This window comes from Crinia signifera, chromosome 3, assembly GCF_055691185.1.
Source record: "Crinia signifera chromosome 3, ASM5569118v1, whole genome shotgun sequence".
Taxonomy (NCBI): domain Eukaryota; kingdom Metazoa; phylum Chordata; class Amphibia; order Anura; family Myobatrachidae; genus Crinia; species Crinia signifera.
This window is the reverse complement of record NC_139219.1, coordinates 37348016-37372583: the sequence shown is the minus strand read 5'-3', so window position 1 is coordinate 37372583 and position 24568 is coordinate 37348016.

The following is a 24568-nucleotide window of genomic DNA, read 5'->3' as shown; positions in this document are numbered from 1 at the left end:
GGGCATGGTAGGGGGCTGGAGGGTGCCAGGACCCGCCCACTTCCGCTTTGGGGGTCAGCAACAGTTGCCAGGGCAACCCTGGGCATGGCAGGGGGCTGGAGGGCGCCAGGCCCCGCCCATATCCGCTTTGGGGGCCAGCAACAGTTGCCAGGGCAACCCTGGGCATGGCAGGGGGCTGGAGGGTGCCAGGACCCGCCCACTTCCGCTTTGGGGGTCAGCAACAGTTGCCAGGGCAAGCCTGGGCATGGCAGGGGGCTGAAGGGAGCCAGGCCCCACCCACTTCCGCTTTGGAGCCCAGCAACAGTTGCCAGGGCAACCCTGGGCATGGCAGGGGGCTGGAGGGCGCCAGGCCCCGCCCACTTCCGCTTTGGGGGTCAGCAACAGTTGCCAGGGCAACCCTGGGCATGGCTGGGCATGGCAGGGGGCTGGAGGGTGCCAGGACCCGCCCACTTCCGCTTTGGGGGCCAGCAACAGTTGCCATGGCAACCCTGGGCATGGCAGGGGGCTGGAGGGTGCCAGGACCCGCCCACTTCCGCTTTGGGGGTCAGCAACAGTTGCCAGGGCAAGCCTGGGCATGGCAGGGGGCTGGAGGGTGCCAGGACCCGCCCACTTCCGCTTTGGGGGTCAGCAACAGTTGCCAGGGCAACCCTGGGCATGGTAGGGGGCTGGAGGGTGCCAGGACCCGCCCACTTCCGCTTTGGGGGTCAGCAACAGTTGCCAGGGCAACCCTGGGCATGGCAGGGGGCTGGAGGACGCCTGGCCCCACCCACTTCTGCTCTGGGGGAGAGCAACAGTTGCCATGGCAAGCCTGGGCATGGCTGGGGGCTGGAGGGCGCCTGGCCCCGACCACTTCCGCTTTGGGGGCCAGCAACAGTTGCCAGGTTAAGCCTGGGCATGGCAGGGGGCTTAAGGGCGCCAGGACCCGCCCACTTCCGCTTTGGAGCCCAGCAACAAATGCCAGGGCAAGCCTGGGCATGGCAGGGGGCTTAAGGGCACCAGGCCCCGCCCACTTCCGCTTTGGGGTCAGCAACAGTTGCCAGGGCAACCCTGGGCATGGCAGGGGGCTGAAGGGAGCCAGGCCCCACCCACTTCCGCTTTGGAGCCCAGCAACAGTTGCCAGGGCAACCCTGGGCATGGCAGGGGGCTGGAGGGCGACAGGCCCCGCCCACATCCGCTTTGGGGGCCAGCAACAGTTGCCAGGGCAACCCTGGGCATGGCAGGGGGCTGAAGGGAGCCAGGCCCCACCCACTTCCGCTTTGGAGCCCAGCAACAGTTGCCAGGGCAACCCTGGGCATGGCAGGGGGCTGGAGGGCGCCAGGCCCCGCCCACATCCGCTTTGGGGCCAGCAACAGTTGCCAGGGCAACCCTGGGCATGGCTAGGCATGGCAGGGGGCTGGAGGGTGCCAGGACCCGCCCACTTCCGCTTTGGGGGTCAGCAACAGTTGCCAGGGCAAGCCTGGGCATGGCAGGGGGCTTAAGGGCGCCAGGCCCCGCCCACTTCCGCTTTGGGGGTCAGCAACAAATGCCAGGGCAAGCCTGGGCATGGCAGGGGGCTTAAGGGCGCCAGGACCCGCCCACTTCCACTTTGGAGCCCAGCAACAAATGCCAGGGCAAGCCTGGGCATGGCAGGGGGCTTAAGGGCGCCAGGCCCCGCCCACTTCAGCTTTGGGGGTCAGCAACAGTTGCCAGGGCAACCCTGGGCATCGCAGGGGGCTGAAGGGAGCCAGGCCCCACCCACTTCCGATTTGGAGCCCAGCAACAGTTGCCAGGGCAAACCTGGGCATGCAGGGGGCTGGAGGGAGCCAGGCCCCGCCCACATCCGCTTTGGGGGCCAGCAACAGTTGCCAGGGCAACCCTGGGCATGGCAGGGGGCTGGAGGGTGCCAGGACCCGCCCACTTCCGCTTTGGGGGTCAGCAACAGTTGCCAGGGCAACCCTGGGCATGGCTGGGCATGGCAGGGGGGCTGGAGGGCGCCAGGCCCCACCCACATCCGTTTTGGGGGCCAGCAACAGTTGCCAGGGCAAGCCTGGGCATGGCAGGGGGCTGAAGGGAGCCAGGCCCCGCCCACTACGCTTTGGGGGCCAGCAACAGTTGCCAGGTTAAGCCTGGGCATGGCAGGGGGCTTAAGGGCGCCAGGACCCGCCCACTTCCGCTTTGGAGCCCAGCAACAAATGCCAGGGCAAGCCTGGGCATGGCAGGGGGCTTAAGGGCGCCAGGCCCCGCCCACTTCCGCTTTGGGGGTCAGAAAAAGTTGCCAGGGCAACCCTGGGCATGGCAGGGGGCTGGAGGGTGCCAGGACCCGCCCACTTCCGCTTTGGTGGTCAGCAACAGTTGCCAGGGCAACCCTGGGCATGGCAGGGGGCTGGAGGGTGCCAGGACCCGCCCACTTCCGCTTTGGGGGTCAGCAACAGTTGCCAGGGCAACCATGGGCATGGCAGGGGGCTTAAGGGCGCCAGGCCCCACCCACTTCCGCTTTGGAGCCCAGCAACAGTTGCCAGGGCAAGCCTGGGCATGGCAGGGGGATGGAGGGCGCCAGGCCCCGCCCACTTCCGCTTTGGGGGTCAGCAACAGTTGCCAGGGCAACCCTGGGCATGGCAGGGGGCTTAAGGGCGCCAGACCCCACCCACTTCCGCTTTGGAGCCCAGCAACAGTTGCCAGGGCAACCCTGGGCATGGCAGGGGGCTGGAGGGTGCCAGGACCCGCCCACTTCCGCTTTGGGGGTCAGCAACAGTTGCCAGGGCAACCCTGGGCATGGCAGGGGGCTTAAGGGCGCCAGGCCCCACCCACTTCCACTTTGGAGCCCAGCAACAGTTGCCAGGGCAACCCTGGGCATGGCAAGGGGCTGGAGGGCGCCATGCCTCGCCCACTTCCGCTTTGGGGGTCAGCAACAGTTGCCAGGGCAACCCTGGGCATGGCAGGGGGCTTAAGGGCGCCAGGCCCCACCCACTTCCACTTTGGAGCCCAGCAACAGTTGCCAGGGCAACCCTGGGCATGGCAAGGGGCTGGAGGGCGCCATGCCTCGCCCACTTCCGCTTTGGGGCCCAGCAACAGTTGCCAGGGCAACCCTGGGCATGGCAGGGGGCTGGAGGGCGCCATGCCTCGCCCACTTCCGCTTTGGGGCCCAGCAACAGTTGCCAGGGCAACCCTGGGCATGGCAAGCGGCTGGAGGGCGCCTGGCCCCACCCACTTCTGCTCTGGGGGAGAGCAACAGTAGCCAGGGCAAGCCTGGGCATGGCTGGAGGCTGGAGGGCGCCTGGCCCCGCCCACTTCCGCTTTGGGGGCCAGCAACAGTTGCCAGGTTAAGCCTGGGCATGGCAGGGGGCTTAAGGGCGCCAGGACCCGCCCACTTCCGCTTTGGGGGTCAGCAACAGTTGCCAGGGCAACCCTGGGCATGGCAGGGGGCTGGAGGGCGCCAAGCCCCGCCCACATCCGCTTTGGGGGCCAGCAACAGTTGCCAGGGCAACCCTGGGCATGGCAGGGGGCTGGAGGGTGCCAGGACCCGCCCACTTCCGCTTTCGGGGTCAGCAACAGTTGCCAGGCCAAGCCTGGGCATGGCAGTGGGCTTAAGGTCGCCAGGCCCCGCCCACTTCCGCTTTGGGGTCAGCAACAGTTGCCAGGGCAACCCTGGGCATGGCAGGGGGCTTAAGGGAGCCAGGACCCGCCCACTTCCGCTTTGGGGGTCAGCAACAGTTGCCAGGGCAACCCTGGGCATGGCAGGGGGCTTAAGGGAGCCAGGCCCCAGCCACTTCCGCTTTGGAGCCCAGCAACAGTTGCCAGGGCAACCCTGGGCATGGCAGGGGGCTGGAGGGCGCCAAGCCCCGCCCACATCCGCTTTGGGGGCCAGCAACAGTTGCCAGGGCAACCCTGGGCATGGCTGGAGGCTGGAGGGCGCCTGGCCCCGCCCACTTCCGCTTTGGGGGCCAGCAACAGTTGCCAGGTTAAGCCTGGGCATGGCAGGGGGCTTAAGGGCGCCAGGACCCGCCCACTTCCGCTTTGGGGGTCAGCAACAGTTGCCAGGGCAACCCTGGGCATGGCAGGGGGCTTAAGGGAGCCAGGCCCCAGCCACTTCCGCTTTGGAGCCCAGCAACAGTTGCCAGGGCAACCCTGGGCATGGCAGGGGAGGCGCCAAGCCCCGCCCACATCCGCTTTGGGGGCCAGCAACAGTTGCCAGGGCAACCCTGGGCATGGCAGGGGGCTGGAGGGTGCCAGGACCCGCCCACTTCCGCTTTCGGGGTCAGCAACAGTTGCCAGGCCAAGCCTGGGCATGGCAGTGGGCTTAAGGTCGCCAGGCCCCGCCCACTTCCGCTTTGGGGGTCAGCAACAGTTGCCAGGGCAACCCTGGGCATGGCAGGGGGCTTAAGGGAGCCAGGACCCGCCCACTTCCGCTTTGGAGCCCAGCAACAGTTACCAGGGCAACCCTGGGCATGGCAGGGGGCTGGATGGTGCCAGGACCCGCCCACTTTCGCTTTGGGGGCCAGCAACAGTTGCCAGGGCAACCCTGGGCATGGCAGGGGGCTGGAGGGCGCCAGGCCCCGCCCACATCCGCTTTGGGGGCCAGCAACAGTTGCCAGGGCAACCCTGGGCATGGCAGGGGGCTGGAGGGTGCCAGGACCCGCCCACTTCCGCTTTGGGGGCCAGCAACAGTTGCCAGGTTAAGCCTGGGCATGGCAGGGGGCTTAAGGGCGCCAGGACCCGCCCACTTCCGCTTTGGAGCCCAGCAACAAATGCCAGGGCAAGCCTGGGCATGGCAGGGGGCTTAAGGGCGCCAGGCCCCGCCCACTTCCGCTTTGGGGGTCAGCAACAGTTGCCAGGGCAAGCCTGGGCATGGCAGGGGGCTTAAGGGAGCCAGGCCCCACCCACTTCCACTTTGGAGCCCAGCAACAGTTGCCAGGGCAACCCTGGGCATGGCAGGGGGCTGGATGGTGCCAGGACCCGCCCACTTCCGCTTTGGGGGCCAGCAACAGTTGCCAGGTTAAGCCTGGGCATGGCAGGGGGCTGGAGGGCGCCAGGACCCGCCCACTTCCGCTTTGGGGGTCAGCAACAGTTGCCAGGGCAACCCTGGGCATGGCTGGGCATGGCAGGGGGCTGGAGGGCGCCAGGCCCCGCCCACATCCGCTTTGGGGGCCAGCAACAGTTGCCAGGGCAACCCTGGGCATGGCAGGGGGCTGAAGGGCGCCAGATCCCACCCACTTTCGCTTTGGAGCCCAGCAACAGTTGCCAGGGCAACCCTGGGCATGGCAGGGGGCTGGAGGGCGCCTGGCCCCTCCCACTTCCGCTTTGGGGGCGAGCAACAGTTGCCAGAGCAAGCCTGGGCATGGCAGGGGGCTGGTTGGGCGCCAGGCCCCGCTTACTTCCGCTTTGGGGGCCAGCAACAGTTGCCAGGGCAAGCCTGGGCATGGCTTGGGGCTAAAGGGCTCCAGGCCCCGCCCACTTCCGCTTTGGGGCCCAGCAACAGTTGCCAGGGCAAGCCTGGGCATGGCAGGGGGCTGGAGGGCGCTAGGCCCCGCCCACTTCCGCTTTGGGGGCCAGCAACAGTTGCCTGGGAAAGCCTGGGCATGGCTGGGGGCTGGAGGGCGCCATGCCCCGCCCACTTCCGCTTTGGTGCCCAGCAACAGTTGCCAGGGTAAGCCTGGGCAAGGCAGGGGGCTGGAGGGCGCCTGGCCCCTCTCACTTCCGCTCTGGGGGCGAGCAACAGTTGCCAGGGCAAGCCGGGGCATGGCTGGGGGCTGGTTGGGCGCCAGGCCCCGCCCACTTCCGCTTTGTGGGTCAGCAACAGTTGCCAGGCCAAGCCTGGGCACGGCAGGGGGCTTAAGGGCTCCAGGAAGCCGCCCACTTCCGCTTTGGGGGTCAGCAACAGTTGCCAGGGCAACCCTGGGCATGGCAGGAGGCCAAAAGGGCGCCAGGCCCCACCCACTTCCGCGTTGGAGCCCAGCAACAGTTGCCAGGGCAACTCTGGGCATGGCAGGGGGCTGGATGGCACCAGGCCCCGCACACTTCCGCTTTAGTGCCCAGCAACAGTTGCCAGGGCAACCCTGGGCATGGTAGGAGGCCAAAAGGGCGCCAGGCCCCACCCACTTCCGCTTTGGAGCCCAGCAACCGTAGCGAGGGCAACTCTGGGCACGGCAGGGGGCTGGATGGCGCCAGGCCCCGCACACTTTCACTTTGGGGCCCAGCAACAGTTGCCAGGGCAAGCCTGGGCATGGCTGGGAATGGCAGGGGGCTGGAGGGCGCCAGGCCCCGCCCATATCCGCTTTGGGGGCCAGCAACAGTTGCCAGGGTTACCCTGGGCATGGCAGGGGGCTGGAGGGTGCCAGGACCCGCCCACTTCCGCTTTGGGGTTCAGCAACAGTTGCCAGGGCAAGCCTGGGCATGGCAGGGGGCTTAAGGGCGCCTGGCCCCGCCCACTTCCGCTTTGGGGGCCAGCAACAGTTGCCAGGGCAACCCTGGGCATGGCTGCGGGCTGGAGGGTGCCAGGGCCCGCCCACTTCCGCTTTGGGGGCCAGCAACAGTTGCCAGGGCAACCCAGGGCATGGCAGGATGCTGGAGGGCGCCAGGCCCCACTCACATCCGCTTTGGAGGCCAGCAACAGTTGCCAGGGAAATCCTGGGCATGGCAGGGGGCTGGAGGGCGCCTGGCCCCGCCCACTTCCTCTTTGGGGCCCAGCAACAGTTGCCAGGGCAACCCTGGGAATGGCAGGAGGCTAAAAGGGCCCCAGGCCCCACCCACTTCCGCTTTGTAGCCCAGCAACAGTTGCCAGGGCAACTCTGGGCATGGCAGGGGACTGGATGGCGCCAGGCCCCGCACACTTTCGCTTTGGGGCCCAGCAACAGTTGCCAGGGCAAGCCTGGGCATGGCTGGGGGCTGGTTGGGCGCCAGGCCCCGCCCACTTCCGCTTTGTGGGTCAGCAACAGTTGCCAGGGCAAGCCTGGGCATGTCAGGGGGCTGAAGGGCGCCAGGACCCGCCCACTTCCGCTTTTGGGGCCAGCTACAGTTGCCAGGGCAAGCCTGGGCATGGTTGGGGCTGGAGGGCACCAGGCCCCGCCCACTTCCGCTTTGGGGGCCAGCAACAGTTGCCAGGGCAACCCTGGGCATGGCAAGGGGCTTGAGGGCGCCTGGCCCCGCCCACCTTCGCTTTGGGGCCCAGCAACAGTTGCCAGGGCAACCCTGGGCATGGCAGGGGGCTGGAGGGCGCCAGGCCCCGCCCACATCCGCTTTGGGGGCCAGCAACAGTTGCCAGGGCAACCCTGGGCATGGCAGGGGGCTGGAGGTTGCCAGGACCCGCCCACTTCCGCTTTGGGGGTCAGCAACAGTTGCCAGGGCAACCCTGGGCATGGCAGGGGGCTTGAGGGCGCCTGGCCCCGCCCACTTCCGCTTTTGGGGGCCAGCAACAGTTGCCAGGGCAACCCTGGGCATGACAGGGGGCTTGAGGGTGCCTGGCCCTGCCCAATTCCGCTTTGGGGGTCAGCAATAGTTGCCAGGGAAAGCATGGGCATGGCAGGGGGCTTAAGGGCGCCAGGACCCGCCCACTTCCGCTTTGGGGCCCAGCAATAGTTGCCAGGGCAAGCCTGGGCCTGGCTGGGCATGGTAGGGGGCTGGAGGGCGCCTGGCCCCACCCACTTCCGCTCTGGGTGCGAGCAACAGTTGCCAGGGCAGCCCTGGGCATGGCTTGGGGCTGGAGGGGGCTAGGCCCCGCCCACTTCCGCTTTGGGGCCCAGCAATAGTTGCCAGGGCAAGCCTGGGCATGGCTGGGCATGGCAGGGGGCTGGAGGGCGCCATGCCCCGCCCACCTCCGCTTTGGGGCCCAGCAACAGTTGCCTGGGCAAGCCTGGGCATGGCTGGGGTCTGGAGGGCGCCAGGCCCCGCCCACTTCCGCTTTGGTGCCCAGCAACAGTTGCCAGGGCAAGCCTGGGCATGGCAGGGGGCTGGAGGGCGCCTGGCCCCTCCCACTTCCGCTTTGGGGGCGAGCAACAGTTGCCAGGGCAAGCCTGGGCATGGCAGGGGGCTGGTTGGATGCCAGGCCCCGCTTACTTCCGCTTTGGGGCCCAGCAACAGTTGCCAGGGCAAGCCTGGGCATGGCAGGGGGCTGGAGGGCGCTAGGCCCCGCCCACTTCCGCTTTGGGGGCCAGCAACAGTTGCCTGGGAAAGCCTGGGCATGGCTGGGGGCTGGAGGGCGCCAGGCCCCGCCCACTTAGGCTTTGGGGCCCAGCAACAGTTGCCAGGGCAAGCCTGGGCATGGCAGGGGGCTGGAGGGCGCTAGGCCCCGCCCACTTCCGCTTTGGGAGCCAGCAACAGTTGCCAGGGCAAGCCTGGGCATGGCAGGGGGCTGGAGGGCGCCAGGCCCCGCCCACTTCCGCTTTGGTGCCCAGCAACAGTTGCCAGGGCAAGCCTGGGCATGGCAGGGGGCTTGAGGGCGCTAGGCCCCGCCGACTTCCGCGTTGGGGGTCAGCAACAGTTGCCAGGGCAACCCTGGGAATGGCAGGAGGCTAAAAGGGCCCCAGGCCCCACCCACTTCCGCTTTGGAGTCCAGCAACAGTTGCCAGGGCAACTCTGGGCATGGCAGGGGACTGGACGGCGCCAGGTTTCGCACACTTTCGCTTTGGGGCCCAGCAACAGTTGCCAGGGCAAGCCTGAGCATGGCAGGGGGCTGGAGGGCGCCAGGACCCGCCCACTTCCGCTTTTGGGGCCAGCTAAAGTTGCCAGGGCATGGCTGGGGCTGGAGGGCTCCAGGCCCCGCCCACTTCCGCTTTGGGGGCCAGCAACAGTTGCCAGGGCAACCCTGGGCATGGCAGGGGGCTTGAGGGCGCCTGGCCCCGCCCACCTTCGCTTTGGGGCCCAGCAACAGTTGCCAGGGCAAGCCTGGGCATGGCAGGGGGCTTGAAGGCGCCTGGCCCCGCCCACTTCCGCTTTGGGGGCCAGCAACAGTTGCCAGGGCAACCCAGGGCATGGCAGGATGCTGGAGGGCGCCAGGCCCCGCCCACATCCGCTTTGGAGGCCAGCAACAGTTGCCAGGGAAATCCTGGGCATGACAGGGGGCTGGAGGGCGCCTGGCCCCGCCCACTTCCTCTTTGGGGCCCAGCAACAGTTGCCAGGGCAACCCTGGGAATGGCAGGAGGCTAAAAGGGCCCCAGGCCCCACCCACTTCCGCTTTGGAGCCCAGCAACAGTTGCCAGGGCAACTCTGGGCATGGCAGGGGACTGGATGGCGCCAGGCCCCGCACACTTTCGCTTTGGGGCCCAGCAACAGTTGCCAGGGCAAGCCTGGGCATGGCAGGGGGCTGGTTGGGCGCCAGGCCCCGCCCACTTCCGATTTGTGGGTCAGCAACAGTTGCCAGGGCAAGCCTGGGCATGTCAGTGGGCTGAAGGGCGCCAGGACCCGCCCACTTCCGCTTTTGGGGCCAGCTACAGTTGCCAGGGCAAGCCTGGGCATGGCTGGGGCTGGAGGGCACCAGGCCCCACCCACTTCCGCTTTGGGGGCCAGCAACAGTTGCCAGGGCAAGCCTGGGCATGGCAGGGGGCTTAAGGGCGCCAGGCCCCGCCCACTTCCGCTTTGGGGCCCAGCAACAATTGCCAGGGCAACCATGGGCATGGCAGGGGGCTGGGGGCGCCAGGCCCCGCCCACTTCCGCTTTGGGGACCAGTAACAGTTGCCTGGGTATGGCAGGGGGCTGGAGGGCGCCAAGCCCCGCCCACTTCCGCTTTGGGGCCAGCTACAGTCGCCAGGGCAAGCCAGGGCATGGCAGGGGGCTGGAGGGCGCAAGGCCCCTTTCACTTCCGCTTTGGGGCCCAGCAACAGTTGCCAGGGCAAGCCTGGGCATGTCAGGGGGCTGAAGGGCGCCAGGACCCGCCCACTTCCGCTTTTGGGGCCAGCTACAGTTGCCAGGGCAAGCCTGGGCATGGCTGGGGCTGGAGGGCGCCAGGCCCCACCCACTTCCGCTTTGGGGGCCAGCAACAGTTGCCAGGGCAACCCAGTGCATGGCAGGATACTGGAGGGCGCCAGGCCCCGCCCACATCCGCTTTGGAGGCCAGCAACAGTTGCCAGGGCAACCCTGGGCAAATGCAGGGCGCTAAAGGGCGCCAAGCCCCGCCCACTTCCGCTTTGGGGCCCAGCAACAGTTGCCAGGGCAAGCCTGGGCATGGCAGGGGGCTTGAGGGCGCCTGGCCACGCCCACTTCCGCTTTGGGGGCCAGAAACAGTTGCCAGGGCAACCCTGGGGATGGCAGGGGGCTTGAGGGCCCCAGGCCTTGTCCAATTCCGCTTTGGGTGTCAGAAACAGTTGCGAGGGCAACCCTGGGCATGGCAGGGGGCTGGAGTGCGCCAGGTCCCGCCCACATCCGCTTTGGGGGCCAGCAACAGTTGCCAGGGCAACCCTGGGCAAATGCAGGGCGCTAAAGGGCGCCAAGCCCCGCCCACTTCCGCTTTGGGGCCCAGCAACAGTTGCCAGGGCAAGCCTGGGCATGGCAGGGGGCTTGAGGGCGCCTGGCCACGCCCACTTCCGCTTTGGGGGCCAGAAACAGTTGCCAGGGCAAGCCTGGGCATGGCAGGGGGCTGGAGGGCGCCAGGCCCCGCCCACTTCCGCTTTTGGGGCCAGCTACAGTTGCCAGGGCAAGCCTGGGCATGGCAGGGGGCTGGAGGGCGCCAGGCCCCGCCCACTTCCGCTTTGGGGCCCAGCAACAGTTGCCAGGGCAAGCCTGGGCATGGCAGGGGGCTGGAGGGCGCCAGGCCCCGCCCACTTCCGCTTTTGGGGCCAACTACAGTTGCCAGGGCAAGCCTGGGCATGGCAGGGGGCTTGAAGGCGCCTGGCCCCGCCCACTTCCGCTTTGGGGGCCAGCAACAGTTGCCAGGGCAACCCAGGGCATGGCAGGATGCTGGAGTGCGCCAGGCCCCGCCCACATCCGCTTTGGAGGCCAGCAACAGTTGCCAGGGCAACCCTGGGCATGGCAGGGGGCTTGAGGGTGCCTTTCCCCGCCCACCTCCGCTTTGGGGCCCAGCAACAGTTGCCAGGGCAAGCCTGGGCATGGCAGGCGGCTGGAGGGCGCCTGGCCCCGTCCACTTCCGCTTTGGGGGCCAGCAACAGTTGCCAGGGCAAGCCTGGGCATGGCTGGGGGCTGGAGGGTTCCAGGCCCCGCCCACTTCATCTTTGGGGCCCAGCAACAGTTGCCATGTCAAGCCTGTGCATGGCTGGGGTCTGGAGGGCGCCAGGCCCCACCCATTTCCGATTTGGGGGCCAGCAAAAGTTGCCAGGGCAAGCCTGGGCATGGCAGGGGGCTTAAGGGCGCCAGGCCCCGCCCACTTCCGCTTTGGGGCCCAGCAACAATTGCCAGGGCAACCATGGGCATGGCAGGGGGCTGGGGGCGCCAGGCCCCGCCCACTTCCGCTTTGGGGACCAGCAACAGTTGCCTGGGTATGGCAGGGGGCTGGAGGGCGCCAAGCCCCGCCCACTTCCGCTTTGGGGCCAGCTACAGTCGCCAGGGCAAGCCAGGGCATGGCAGGGGGCTGGAGGGCGCAAGGCCCCTTTCACTTCCGCTTTGGGGCCCAGCAACAGTTGCCAGGGCAAGCCTGGGCATGGCTGGGGCTGGAGGGCGCCAGGCCCCGCCCACTTCCGCTTTGGAGGCCAGCAACAGTTGCCAGGGCAACCCAGTGCATGGCAGGATACTGGAGGGCGCCAGGCCCCGCCCACATCCGCTTTGGAGGCCAGCAACAGTTGCCAGGGCAACCCTGGGCAAATGCAGGGCGCTAAAGGGCGCCAAGCCCCGCCCACTTCCGCTTTGGGGCCCAGCAACAGTTGCCAGGGCAAGCCTGGGCATGGCAGGGGGCTTGAGGGCGCCTGGCCACGCCCACTTCCGCTTTGGGGGCCAGAAACAGTTGCCAGGGCAACCCTGGGGATGGCAGGGGGCTTGAGGGCCCCAGGCCTTGTCCAATTCCGCTTTGGGTGTCAGAAACAGTAGCGAGGGCAACCCTGGGCATGGCAGGGGGCTGGAGTGCGCCAGGTCCCGCCCACATCTGCTTTGGGGGCCAGCAACAGTTGCCAGGGCAACCCTGGGCAAATGCAGGGCGCTAAAGGGCGCCAAGCCCCGCCCACTTCCGCTTTGGGGCCCAGCAACAGTTGCCAGGGCAAGCCTGGGCATGGCAGGGGGCTTGAGGGCGCCTGGCCACGCCCACTTCCGCTTTGGGGGCCAGAAACAGTTGCCAGGGCAACCCTGGGGATGGCAGGGGGCTTGAGGGCCCCAGGCCCCGCCCACTTCATCTTTGGGGCCCAGAAACAGTTGCCAGGTCAAGCCTGGGCATGGCTGGGGTCTGGAGGGCGCCAGGCCCCGCCCACTTCCTCTTTGGGGCCCAGCAACAGCCTCGGCTTGGCTGGGGGCTGGAGGGCGCCAGGCCCCGCCCACTTCCGCTATGGGGCCCAGCAACATTTGCCAGGGCAAGCCTGGGCATGGCAGGGGGCTGGAGGGCGCCAGGCCCCGCCCACTTCCGCTTTGGGGCCCAGCAACAGTTGCCAGGGCAAGCCTGGGCATGGCAGGGGGCTGGAGGGCGCCAGGCCCCGCCCACTTCCGCTTTTGGGGCCAAATACAGTTGCCAGGGCAAGCCTGGGCATGGCAGGGGGCTTGAAGGCGCCTGGCCCCGCCCACTTCCGCTTTGGGGGCCAGCAACAGTTGCCAGGGCAACCCAGGGCATGGCAGGATGCTGGAGTGCGCCAGGCCCCGCCCACATCCGCTTTGGAGGCCAGCAACAGTTGCCAGGGCAACCCTGGGCATGGCAGGGGGCTTGAGGGCGCCTTTCCCCGCCCACCTCCGCTTTGGGGCCCAGCAACAGTTGCCAGGGCAAGCCTGGGCATGGCAGGCGGCTGGAGGGCGCCTGGCCCCGTCCACTTCCGCTTTGGGGGCCAGCAACAGTTGCCAGGGCAAGCCTGGGCATGGCTGGGGGCTGGAGGGTGCCAGGCCCCGCCCACTTCATCTTTGGGGCCCAGCAACAGTTGCCATGTCAAGCCTGTGCATGGCTGGGGTCTGGAGGGCGCCAGGCCCCACCCATTTCCGATTTGGGGGCCAGCAAAAGTTGCCAGGGCAAGCCTGGGCATGGCAGGGGGCTTAAGGGCGCCAGGCCCCGCCCACTTCCGATTTGGGGCCCAGCAACAATTGCCAGGGCAAGCATGGGCATGACAGGGGGCTGGGGGCGCCAGGCCCCGCCCACTTCCACTTTGGGGACCAGCAACAGTTGCCTGGGTATGGCAGGGGGCTGGAGGGCGCCAAGCCCCGCCCACTTCCGCTTTGGGGCCAGCTACAGTCGCCAGGGCAAGCCAGGGCATGGCAGGGGGCTGGAGGGCGCAAGGCCCCTTTCACTTCCGCTTTGGGGCCCAGCAACAGTTGCCAGGGCAAGCCTGGGCATGTCAGGGGGCTGAAGGGCGCCAGGACCCGCCCACTTCTGCTTTTGGGGCCAGCTACAGTTGCCAGGGCAAGCCTGGGCATGGCTGGGGCTGGAGGGCGCCAGGCCCCGCCCACTTCCGCTTTGGGGGCCAGCAACAGTTGCCAGGGCAACCCAGTGCATGGCAGGATACTGGAGGGCGCCAGGCCCCGCCCACTTCCGCTTTGGAGGCCAGCAACAGTTGCCAGGGCAACCCTGGGCATGGCAGGGGGCTTGAGGGCGCCTCTCCCCGCCCACCTCCGCTTTGGGGCCCAGCAACAGTTGCCAGGGCAACCCTGGGCATGGCAGGGGGCTGGAGGGTGCCAGGACCGGCCCACTTCCGCTTTGGGGGTCAGCAACAGTTGCCAGGGCAACCCTGGGCATGGCAGGGGGCTTAAGGGCGCCAGGCCCCACCCACTTCCGCTTTGGAGCCCAGCAATAGTTGCCAGGGCAAGCCTGGGCATGGCAGGGGTCTGGAGTGCGCCAGGCCCCACCCACTTCCGCTTTGGGGCCCAGCAACAGTTGCCAGGGCAAGTCTGGGCATGGCAGGGGGCTGGAGGGCGCCTGGCCCCGCCCACTTCCTCTTTGGGGCCCAGCAACAGCCTCGGCATGGCTGGGGGCTGGAGGGCACCAGGCCCCGCCCACTTCCGCTCTGGGGCCCAGCAATAGTTGCCAGGGCAAGCCTGGGCATGGCAGGGGGCTGGAGGGCACCAGGCCCCGCCCACTTCCGCTTTGGGGCCCAGCAACAGTTGCCAGGGCAAGCCTGGGCATGGCAGGGGGCTGGAGGGCACAGGCCCCGCCCACATCCGCTTTGGGGGCCAGCAACAGTTGCCAGGGCAACCCTGGGCATGGTAGGGGGCTTAAGGGCGCCAGGCCCCGCCCACTTCCGCTTTGGGGGTCAGCAACAGTTGCCAGGGTTGATTTTCTTTGTGTCCAGAACATAAGTAAACTTCACAGGGCTGGCTGATGTATTATGCTCCTCTAACAATTGGATTAGTACATCCTGGGGGCCTGTCCAGAACACCAAAATATCATCGATGTACCGAAGATATAATTGGATACATCGAGATATTTCCCCTCTGGAGAAGAAGAGCTCCTTTTCCACCTGATACATGTACGCATTATATTACGTGGGCAAGACAGCCAGACAGTTTAAGGAGAGAATGGCCCAACACAGGGCAGCCATCAGGGCCGCACTAGTGTCGGGCACCAGCGAGCAGGCGGTGGCACGCCACTTCGCTATGGCACACCACAACTTGGCACACCTACGCTATTGTATGATAGATCACATTCCACCCCCTAGCAGGGGAGGCGATAGGGATAGGATGTTGCTCCGACGCGATTGTGAGTGGATATACAGATTGCAAACTGTAAACCCAGATGGGTTGAATGAAGCTATTAATTACAGTTGCTTTCTATGAGTTTGAATACTTGACTGTACTTACATTTGTGTTAATACATGTGACAAGAACACTGTGCTGATGTTGGTTTTTTTTGCACATTGCTTTCACGTTTTATGTTACAGAGACACATTCCAGATACTTATGCTGCTAGAGTACTGGGAAGTATGTATCACATACAGTATATACACATTTTTTCTTCATAGCTCTCGTTTCACATCATACTGTACCTGCGACGGCTCTCCGGGCAGGGATGTGAATTGAAACACAACAGTGTTCATAGAAACATTGTTTTTTAACATATCTTTTTAGACTTTTTTGTGGGTATCTTTCACACTGGCGACTTACAGCTCATATCTGTTTCTCGGCCAACACATGCAATATCACAGCGGGATATCACTGTCCTGGCTGTCATCACGCATGTCCTTACATATATTTCTTAGGCATCATTTTGTGTTTCTAGCCTGAGATGTCACACAGCAAGCCTTGTCACATTGTATTATTAGCTTTCAAACCTGAATTTGAACTATCATTGTTCGATACACATCGCAACAGATTTTTATTCTTTGTTTTGCACTTCTTACTAATAAAGTTGTATTATTGTTATTGTCATTCACAGGCACCGCCCGCCTCTAGCGTGCGTTCCACCGGCCGGGATCGCGTCACTTCCTGACTGTGATCCGGAAGCTGGGGCTGAGAACGGAACGGAGAACCGCCAGACGGAGGGGGAGCCTACACATGCTGGTATGTATAAAATGTCTTTTATTTTGCACTATGGTAATTGTCCTGATGACGGGAGGAGTCCCGAAACGCCGTTGACTAATGCCATTAAATTCCGTTTGCTAAAGACCCATCGGAAAGTGGGGGTGGCCACGCCCCTTTTTACAATTGGCCACGCCCCTTTACGACTGTGTACCGATTTCTGCCCCTCAAATGTTGGAGGGTATGAAAGGTCCTTACAATTTTTAATGTCACTTATTATGTGAACAAGCCTTAATTTTTATAACAAATCCTTGCAGGAAAATTAAAAGTTTCAGTCGTTTAATTTAACAGACCCCATATAATACTCTACTGCAGGGGTCCTTCAACTATTTTGCTCTGGAACGGACCCCATCAGACAATAAAATAATGACAAGACCCCAGCAAGTTACTGCAGAAGGTCATCACATCACATGTGTAGTCAGCAGACAGCACATACATGGCAGCATTGTGGAGGCACAACATGATTTGGGGAGTCTAAAGTAACAGACAATTCAACATATTTTTCAGACTCCTTGAATACCTAACTGAGAATAGAAAAGTCATGATCCTGATGGTCAGCAACATGGAGTCACGACCCCATGCTGAGAAGGTGAGGACCCACTTTGGGTTTAGGACCCACAGTTTGAGAACCGCTTCTCTACTGTAATACACCTAATAATGACTATTTGTGCTATTAATGAATCGGTTCCCAACCTGGGGTACTCGTACCCCTGGGGGTTCTCTGCAAACCAGGTACTTGAAAATAATATTGTGAATGGCTGAAGTAGTAGTATCCCAATGGAAGCAGTCTCCCATTGCCCCGGAGACAAACCATGCTGCGTCACTTCCGGTTCTGTCTGCAGTGTCATCAGCATCTCCTCGTGCTTCTGCCTGACCAGCAATCCACAGGTGCTGCCCTGAGACATCAGCTGTCATCTGCCCCGCTGACATGGGTGGAAAAAGCAACGGCATTAATCCTACAGGTCAGAGCCGGCCCTAGCCTAAATGACGCCCTAGGCAAGATTTTGGCTGGTGCCCCCTAGCACCGCCACTAGTTCCGCCTCTGACCCTGCTCCCCTTTCCCAGCACCATCAACCCTCATCATAGCAGTCATCATTTTGGTGCTCCTATCTGCAATATTTTAAATAGAAACAGTGCACACATTCGGTGCGCAGCCCAAACAGGGGTGTGTTCTTGCTGGAAAGGGGCATGGCCACACAATAGTACCCCCAATTCAAATTATGCCACACAGTAGTGCAACTTTATTCACATTATATCATGCAATGGTGTCCCTTATTCACGTTACATCACACAGTAGTACCACTTTACCCCTTTCTCTCGGCACCCCTGATAATATCACACAGTAATGCCCCTTACACATGACACACATTATTAATGTCCTTATAACCATAATGCCCCTTACACATTATGCCAACCTTTATTAATGCCCTTCATACACATAATGACACACATAATGCCGCTTACACATATGTTGCACATTATTAATGCCCTTATACACATGACACACATAATGCCCATTACACATATGTTGCACATTATTAATGCCCTTATACACATGACACACATAATGCCTGTTACACATATGTCGCACACTATTAATGCATTTAAACATGACACACATAATGCCCCTTACACATATGCCGAACACTATTGCACAACCAACCCACCCGCAGACAGCACTCGCACAGCCGCTAACACTGTGACCTCTGCCTCTGCTTAGATACAGATGTTTCCACATACATCTTGCCTCAATAGGCCATGCAGCTCTTGGCCAGTTCTGCTAACGTTGGGTGTCTTTTTTGCTGAAAATTCGTCTTATTTGCATTGTTATGACCAGCACACACAAGGAGCTTCCGATGATTAAAATATGTGGCATAAATATATTCTGTGTGTGACTGTGGCTGTACCTGCATACAGAATGCTATGTTACAGTGATTTCCATGAATACACTATTTCATATGCAGATACAGCCTCACTCACATACAAAATATAGGCATGCTGCATATCATTTTAATCAGCAGAATCTGCTGATGCCCCTAGGCATTCCAAATGCCCTAGGCAATTGCCTAGTTTGCCTATGCCTAAGGCCGGCTCTGCTACAGGTGTTAGCAAGAACCCCGGAGACAGTACACAGCCAGTGGCCAGACACAGGGGGAGCCGATTCCTGACCGCACACTACTCCTCCGCTACTCCTTAATGTAAGGACACTCAGATATTTCAAATTGAGAGGATACGGTACTCACAATGAAAAGCCAAATCAAGGGTTACGGGAGAGAAAAAAGGTTGGGAACAACTGTATTGAGAATGTTATAATACCATATATGTCCAGAAGGTGGCAGGCTTGAGACTTGCATGCTCTTTCCTGCTTTCTGGAAACCATTTTAATATCAGTAGTTTGCTGTACTTTCTTTATTGTATTAAACATGGCCCAGGCCACTATTAGGACAATAATCTTTAATTTCCTGGATGGAGAGAAACTGGCTGAACGGCCAGAGCAGGGCCCTCTCACCGTGGTTTTCTCCTCATAATTATGTGTGCATTGTACTTATTATGTATATATTGCTGCTTTCCCACTGCTGAAACGGGTCATTTCCCGTTTTTTTTAAACGGGTTTTTAAACGGCAAGAGCCATAAAGACCCTTTCCAACTGCAGCTTTTAAACGGTAAATTACCGTTTAAAAGCCGTTTTTGGCACATTCACACTGCCGTTTAAAAACCCGTTTAACCCATAAAAAATATGAGGGGGGATAAAAAAAAAACAGCGTGGGGTCTGTAACCAGCACCAGGCTGAAAGAGCCGGGGCCGGTAATTATAAATCAGGGAACCCGATAAATAGGGGTTCCCCGATTTTTAACAACCAGACCCAGGCTCCAGGTCCGGGGCTGGTTCCAAAAATATGGGGGACAAAATTAGTAGGGGTCCCCCGTATTTTAAGAACCAGCCCCAGGCACAACCAGCCAGCAGGGTAATGCCACAGCCGGGGAGAGACTTTTTATACAAGTCCCCCCCGGCCAAAGCATTCATCCCTACCGACCAGTCAGCCTGGCCTGGGGGAGTGGGGACCCCCCAATAAAGGGGTCCCCCCCCTCCAGGACTTACCTGACCAGGTTGAAGCCTGGTGCTGTCCCCGGTGGCCCTGTGCGGTGGCCACCGGGCTGATCATTGCGTAAAAAAATAGATGAAAAACCTATTGTTTTAAACTGTGGAACTATGAGTCCCAGCAAGCCTCCCCCGCAAGCTGGGACTTGGAGAACCACAAGTCCCAGCCTGCGGGGCATTAAAGGGCCCGCTGGGTCTTGTAGTTCCACAGTAAAAAAAATAGATAAATAAATACACACTGACACATTATAAAAATAAAAGTTTAATACATACATTACACAAACACACTGATACTTACCTATCTTGATCCCTTAGGTAGGTCTCAGGGTCCGGTCCGGTGGCTTGGTTCCGGGGCTGGTCCGGGTCCTTCACTTCAAAACGCGCTGCTCCCGGCTGCTGGTACCCGCTCCGCTCGGCGTCTCTGCTCAAAATGATTTCTGGCCAATCAGGAGCCGAGACGCAGAGGAAGACGGATCCCTGCGTCTCTAGTATACAGCGGAGCGGAGCGGGTACCAGCAGCCGGGAGCAGCGCGTTTGGAAGTGAAGATGCCGGGGTGGACGCCAGAGGACAGGTGAGTAGGATTTCCTTCCCCAGGTACCCCTTTGGATTACTACGGATCAAGGACCCCGGACTCTTCAGCCCTGGAGCCCTGGACCAGCCCCGGAACCAAGGCCCCGGAACCAAGCCACCGGACCGGACCCTGGGACCTACCTACGGGATCAAGATAGGTAAGTATAAGTGTGTTTGTGTAATGTATGTATTAAACTTTTATTTTTATAATGTGTCAGTGTGTATTTATTTATCTATTTTTTTTACTGTGGAACTACAAGACCCAGCAGGCCCTTTAATGCCCCGCAGGCTGGGACTTGTGGTTCTCCAAGTCGAGGCTTGCTGGGACTCATAGTTCCACAGTTTAAAACAATAGGTTTTTCATAAAAAAATGTACGCAATGATCAGCCCGGTGGCCACCGCACAGGGCCACCAGGGACAGCACCAGGCTTCAGCCTGGTCAGGTAAGTCCTGAAGGGGGGGACCCCTTTATTGGGGGGGTCCCCAGGACCCCTGGCCACGCTGACTGGTCGGTAGGGTTAATGCTTTGGCCGCGGGACCTTATATAATAAGTGTCCCCCGGCTGTGGCATTACCCTGCTGGCTGGTTGTGCCTGGGGATGGTTCTTAAAATACGGGGGACCCCTACTCATTTTGTCCCCCGTATTTTGGGAACCAGCCCCGGCCCTTGAGCCTGGGGCTGGTTTAAAAAAATCAGCAAAGCCCTATTTGTCGGGTTTCCTGATTTTTTAATGCCAGCCCCGACTCTTTCAGCCTGGTGCTGGTTACGGCAGTGGGGGGGACCCCACGCCGATTTTTTTTTAAACTAAATACGGTTTCAGAGGCATTCCCACTGCCTCAAAAACGGTATTTAACCGTGTAGGACTCTGCTTTTAAATACCGGTTATCTTTAACCGGTATTTCAACTCTGGCACTTTCCCACTGCAGCCTTAAATGGTAAATTGCGCTGAAAAATCGGCAATTTACCGTTTTAGACCTGCAGTGGGAAAGGGGCATATGAGAGTGCTGAATTTGTTTATATTATTTTGTACTTATGCTATTCAATGTTATTTCTTTCCTGGGCTATGGAATCCTTGTGGTGCCCTATACATATAAGTCAATGAGACGCAGGTAATGTATGACTTCCATCACCTGTGGTGAAACACCTTTTTTATCAATTACCTAGCTCCCCACAGGTGCTGACAATCCTACATTACCAGGGAAGGCCAGGAACAGAGCATATTCTCCCTTATGGAGATGGTCAGGTAGGCAAGTATGCCGCACCTCCATAGTGATGTCACTGTTCTGTGTGAACATTGTCAGTCTGAGTAGCCCTCAGACATCAGACCCTGGCCATGCACTCCAAGAAAACAGTGGTAATGCCCCCATTTTTGCAAATGCTGCCCCGCATCACCCCCTCTCAGCCCCAAAGGGTTTACAGGGTTTTGGTATGGGGTGCACTGCATACGACAAAGCAGGACCTGTTCTGCATCAGTACATCTGAGTTGTTCGCAAACTGGGCCCAACTTTTTCCCAAATGTGTCAGCACAAGGGGTGCAAATTTGCTTTATTGTATTTTCCATAAAAATAAGTGAAGTGCTATTTTTACGGCATTGTACAATTGTGAGAGTCACATGTCTCTTTCTGTTACTATTGCAATTCTTTTCTGCAGTATTGACCTATCCGCGATCAAGGCGACAGTGCACATTGTACGAAGGAGCACATAAGGAGACTGTGAATAGAAACCTCAATGCTTTTCTCTTTTATTTTCTATGCTTTGTTCGTGTAGAAGCCTTGACTTGCTGTTTTTACTCTTTGATTTTTCCCTCCGCGAAGCCGCACAATTACCCCACATTACAGTATTACGAACAGGAAAACATGAACGCATTACTTAGAAAAGGACGGTTTATCCATTTCCTCTATCTTTTTTCCAGCCTTCCTCTGTGAGGAATAGCATTCATTCCTGCAAATGCATCAATGCGTGTGAAGTAAATATACCTGGAAGAGGCAAGGAAAGGGATTTGGTTTGTTTGTATCACACCATGGCCTTTATTTAGATCTGATCGCAGCACAAATTTGTTTGGAAAATGGATAAAACCATGTGCACTGCAGGTGGGGCAGATGTAACATGTGCAGAGAGAGTTAGATTTGGGTGAGTTTTTTTGTTTCTGTGCAGGGTAAATACTGGCTGCATTATTTTTACACTGCAATTTCGATTTTGGTTTCAACACACCCCTCCCAAATTTAACTCTCTCTGCACATGTTACATCTGCCCCACCTGCAGTGCACATGGTTCTGCCCATTTTCCAAACAAATTTGTACTGCAATCAGATCTGAATAAGGGCCTATGTGATAGAAATGCCATACAAGACTTGGGCACAACTGTACACATGCAGAGAGTGCTGGTTGCCCACTGCCATGTTTTCTGACTTTTGGGCAATGTGTAATAGCCTGGGAGATAATCCGCTGGAATTCCCAAATTACCTGTACCTCACTGGCTATGGCAGATTGCCCTTTATCAGTGGCATAACCAGGGCTGGCTGGCAACTTTTAGCCTGGGGGCAAGTCCAGAGCACTGGCCCATAAGTAACAGCGCATCATAAAAATTGAGGTTTTTCGTTAAAAATATATGGATTAATAAAAAAAGATAACAACAACACCACAGGCTGCTCCCCCTGTATAATAACAGGACATTAAAAGCATGTTTACATTGTACTACTGTATTTGCCTCTAGCTTCCCATCAGAGTGGTAGCGGCAAATACAGTAGTACAATGTAAACATGCTTGGGATAGGCATAGTGATATCCTTACAGAGAAATAAGGATCGGATATGGTTTGAGGTAACATGATTAAAAAAGGGGCAGACTAGATGGGCCAAGTGGTTCTTATCTGCTGTCAAATTCTATGTTTCTAGGACTCCACAGACTGCTGCTCTGTATATTATTTATTTACAGATTCTGGTACTTATGTAGTATCTGGACGCCCGATTTTGAAATCGGGTCAATAGCATTGCATCCGACCAAATCGCATGCGATGCGATCGACCAGATTTTCCATAGTATTCATTGTAAAAATGGTCTTGTTCATTTCCCTACTATCCAAGTGGGCATGGAGTTGGATATAAACCTGTGGCGAGCGAAGCGAGCCACCGAGCCCGAAGCGTGGTGAGCGCAAGGAGCCCCGCGAGGGTCCGCGGATTATTTTGGTGACATGGAATACATTTTAAATAATCTGCGTCCGCTCGCCACGCTTTGGGCTCGGTGGCTCGCTTCGCTCGCCACAGGTTTATATCCAACTCCATGCCCACTTGGATAGTAGGGAAATGAACAAGACCATTTTTACAATGAATCCTATGGAAAATCGGGTCGATCGCAACGCATGCGATTCGGTTGCATGGGATGCGATTATCGCATCGCATCGCATCTGATTGTATGCCTTAAGTTAAGGCATACAATCAAAAAATCGGGCGTCCAGATACTACATAAGTACCCAGTTTCTTATATAGCGCAGCAGATTCCGTTGCGTTTTACAATAGTATAATAACAGGACACCACATACTGCTCCACTGTATAATATTAGGACACCGCAGGCTGTTACCCGCACAAGGATCAGGGGAAGCAGGGCACTGGCACACACAAACTCACAGTAGCCGGCGGAGGGTTTTGCACACAAAAGCCCTCCGTCGGCTGCGGATGCTTTCGGAAGCTCTTATTGTCATAGCTGGTCAGCTCCGCCTCCTTGAGTAGCTGAAGGAGGCGGAGCTGCTCACCTATGGCAGCGAGAGTGGCCGCAGCTGCGACACAGACAGTCTCCTGCAGCCAGCCTAATTTATGATGCAGGGGGACTAGTGACACTACCCCCTGGCCTAGCACATTATTGTCATGTGGCTCCAGGTTAACTGAGATTTTGCACGAGCTCCGATTGTGGCAGCAGAGGTTTTGTATGTATCAGCCTGTCTTGGTAGGAGAATGGCCACTGAGAGGGGTGCGGGACACGGCACACTGAAAATTTGCCTGGCTTTCCGGAGTCCCAATCTGCCCCTACCACAGGCTGCTCACCTGCATGAAAAAATTAAGAGGACACCACTGGCTGCTCTCCTACATAAATGAAGAACAGGACACCAAAGGCTGCTCTCCTGCATAAATAAAGAACAGGACACCACAGGCTGCTCTCCTGCATAAAGAACAGGACAGCACAGGCTGCTCTCCTGCATAAAGAACAGGACACCACAGGCTGCTCTCCTGCATAAATAAAGAACATGACACTACAGGCTGCTCTCCTGCATAAATAAAGAACAGGACACCACAGGCTGCTCTCCTGCATAAAGAACACAGCACCACAGGCTGCACCCTTGCTTAAAAAAAACAGGACACCACAGGCTGCTCCACTGCGTAAAAGACAGGACATCACAGGCTGCTCCCCCTGTATAATAATAATGCCATGACACCACAGGTCGCTCTCCCTGTATAATAAAAGTAATGCCATGACACAACAGGCTGCTCTCCCTGTATAATAATAATAATGCCATGACACCACAGGCTGCTCCCCCTGTATAATAATAATAATAATAATGCCATGACACCACAGGCTGCTCTCCCTCTATAATAATTTATGTATCATGGCATTACTTTTATTATATTATACAGGGGGATCAGCCTGTGGTGTCATGGCATTATTATTATACGGGGGATCAGCCTGTGGTGTCATGGCATTACTTTTATAATATATACAGGAGGAGCAGCCTGTGGTGTCATGGCATTATTATTATACAGGGGGAGCAGCCTGTGGTGTCATGGCATTACTTTTATTATACAAGGGGAGCAACCTGTGGTGTCATGGCATTATTAACCCCTTCCCGACATTTGACGTATATATACGTCATGGCCGGGAAGTACTTCCCGACACATGACGTATATATACGTCATGGCTTCTAACTGTCACTGCGTCTAGAGACGCAGTGACAGAGGGACGATGTCTGCTGTCCCTGACAGCAGACATGTCCCTGCATGCCCAGGGGGGGCTGCGATGCCGCCCCCCCGTCGGCGATCGCTGTGATTGGCTGTTCAGTGTGAACAGCCATTCACAGCGTTTTCTGTGTCACCGGCGAATAACGTTCGCCGGTGACACAGGGATCGGAGGTGATTGGTGCTGTAAAGTACAACACCAATCACCGCGGGGTGTAAGGGTGACACTGGTGTCACCCCACCTCACCCCGCCCGCCCCCAAAGGCCGTGATTGGTTCGTCGGACCGACGGACCAATCACAGCCATGGAGGGGGGTTTAAACTAACGGTGACTGCACTGCAGACGCCATTCCGGTCTGGAATTGCGTGCAGTGCGGTCACCGTACCCAGCTGCCGCGATATA